A 2,854-nucleotide genomic window follows, 5' to 3' on the forward strand; every position below is an offset into this window, starting at 1 on the left:
TGCTGTTTTGGTTGCTGTAGCCTTGTAGTATAGTCTGAAGTCAGTTAGCATGATGCCTCCAGCCTGGTTCTTTTTGCTTAGGATTGTCTTGGCTATATGGGCTCTTTTTGGTTCCATATGGAATTTAAAGTAGTTTTTTCTAATTCTGTAAAGAAAGTCATTGGTAGCTTGATGGGGATAGCATTGAATCTGTAAATTACTTTGGACAGTATGGCCATTTTCATGATATTGATTCTTCCTATCCATGAGCATGGAATGTTTTGCCATTTGTTTGTATCCTCTCTTATTTCCTTGAGCAGTGGTTTGCAGTTCTCTTAGAAGAGGTCTTTCACATGCCTTATAAGTTGTTTTCCTAGATATTTTATTATCTTTGTAGCAATTGTGAATGGGAGTTTACTCATGATTTGGCTCTCTGTTTGTCTATTATTGTTGTATAGGAATGCTTGTCCTTTAAACTCTTGTTTTCCAGAACAGTAGGATTCACTGAGCCAGTCTGAGCAGGGAAAGCATGAACACATAGTGTTAGGTTTACATTATTACATCTTCATTATTCTGTTCTGTTTGTTTACTTGGTTTTTTACTACTATTGGCTCTGGTTTACTAGACTGCTGTTATTATTGTTGTTTTATTTTTACCATACTTGGAACTAATATGTAAATTAGAAGAGCAAATAGAAAAAATAACCATATCATGGCAGGCTATATTTTGCTGTTATTAGAATAACAGAAAGTAGATAACATTAAATCTTCATTAATCAAAATTAATATACTGATTTTAGAGGAGACCTGAAAAAGAAAAAATAAAATAAAATTACAGTGTGTTGTTAACCAGAGCCAATTCTAATCCTGTGGCAAGCAGATTTTAAGATCAATACGATGGTGTGCATCTCTACTCACAAACACTCAGGACGCTTAGGCAGGAGGATCGCTTGAGCCCTGGAGTTTGAGGTTACAAAGAACTATGATCATATTATTGCACTTTAGCCTGGGCAACAGAGTGAGACTCCATCCCTAAAACACATTAAAACAATTTTAATTTAATTTAATTTAAAAATGATCACAGTCCTATGATCTCTGCTTTGTGCTGTTGACATCCTTATGAATTTCCTTCCCTTGAATGTGAGCAGTACCTGTGCTTTGCTTCTAACCAACAGAATGTGGTAAAGGTGATAGCCTTTACTCATGATTATGTTACATTGTATAGTATTTACTCTTACTGGCAAACTTTCTCTATTCTCTTTCTGTCCCCTTGCTAGCTTTGAAAAAGCAAACTATCATGAAGTGTAAAATCACAGGGAACCGAATGTTGCCAACAACTATGTGAGAGGGCAGTGGACCTTCCCCTGGGTGAGCCTCCAGATGAGAACCCAGCCCCAGACAACACCTGCATTGCAGCTTGTCATACTCTAAGCAGAGAACCCAGTTAAACTGCACCCAGACTTCTAATGTAAAAAACTCTAAATTTTCTTGTTTCAAGACATTAAGTTTGTATTAATTTGTTGTTTACACAATACAATTTCATAATCAAAAAGTAGATTTAAAATATAAATGCCGCCTTCTTTTCTGAGAAAACACCAAATGGCGGATGACGCCGGTGCAGTCGGGGGTCCCGGAGGCCCTGGTGTTCCTGGGATGGGGAACCCCGGTGGCTTCTGCGGAGGTTTCGGCAGTGGCATCCGGGGCCGGGGTTGCGGCCATGGACCGGGCTGGGCCGAGGCGGCGGAGCTCGCGGAGGCAAGGCCCAGGATAAGGAGTGGATGCCCGTCACCAAGCTGGGCCTCTTGGTCAAGGACATGAAGATCAAGTCCCTGGAGGAGATCTACCTCTTCCCCCTGCCCATTAAGGAATCTGAGATCATTGACTTTTTTCTTGGGGGCCTCTCTCAAAGACGAGGTTTGGAAGATTATGCCGGTGCAGAAGCAGACCCGTGCTAGCCAGAGCACCAGGTTCAAGGTGTTTGTTGCTATCGGGGACTGCAATGGCCACGTTGGCCTGGGTGTTAAGTGCTCCAAAGAGGTGGCCACCACCATCCGTGGGTCCATCATCCTGGCCAAACTCTCCATTGTCCCCATTCGCAGAGGCTACTGGGGGAACAAGATCGGCAAGGCCCACACCGTCCCTTGCAAGGTGACAGGCCACTGGGGCACTGGCATCGTCTCAGCGCCTGTGCCCAAGAAGCTGCTCATGATGGCTGGTATCGATGACTGCTACACCTCAGCCTGGGGCTGCACTGCCACCCTGGGCAACTTTGGTAGGTGGTCCAGGAATGGGGCATAGCCATGGTCTCTCAGTTCCGCTTAACCACACAGGTCCGGTGTGTGCTTGGCGTGTTTTCACGGAGGCAGAGAAAGGCTCTCCTAATACACGACAGACCCGCCCAGAATGGCCTCTCTGTTCCTAGGAGTGCGACAATTTTGGGGTTGGGAGACTTGCCTCAAGCACACCACTGACCCTCCTGGGGTTCTTTTGTTGTGCAGCCAAGGCCACTTTTGATGCCATCTCTAAGACCTACAGCTACCTGACCCCTGACCTCTGGAAGGAGACTGTATTTACCAAGTCTCCCTATCAGGAATTCACTGACCACCTTGTCAAGACCCACACCAGGGTCTCCGTGCAGCGGACCCAGGCTCCAGCTGTGGCTACAACATAGGGTTTTTATACAAGAAAAATAAAGTGAATTCAGCCTGTTACTGTCTCTCTCTCTCTCTATATATATATATATAATGCCCCATAAGAAAAAGCATGTTAGTCTAAATTGCTTTCATGAGAGCCTTTCCTTTAATAGATATGATAGTGAAATGGAGACTGGAAATGATATAGAAAGTACTATGGAAATAGGAGAAACTTGCATTAAT

At 43.9% G+C, this 2,854-nt stretch overlaps 1 pseudogene across 1 annotated transcript; it reads left to right on the plus strand.

Moving 5' to 3' along the window:
* The first annotated feature begins 1,545 nt into the window (after positions 1–1,545).
* On the plus strand, positions 1,546–2,693 carry LOC105532098 (annotated as a pseudogene). Its single transcript, XR_001004911.1, has 2 exons — positions 1,546–2,250; positions 2,477–2,693. The product of XR_001004911.1 is annotated as a 40S ribosomal protein S2-like (transcript).
* Positions 2,694–2,854: the final 161 nt, after the last annotated feature.

This window comes from Mandrillus leucophaeus, unplaced genomic scaffold (assembly GCF_000951045.1).
Source record: "Mandrillus leucophaeus isolate KB7577 unplaced genomic scaffold, Mleu.le_1.0 Scaffold930, whole genome shotgun sequence".
Classification (NCBI taxonomy): Eukaryota; Metazoa; Chordata; class Mammalia; order Primates; family Cercopithecidae; genus Mandrillus; species Mandrillus leucophaeus.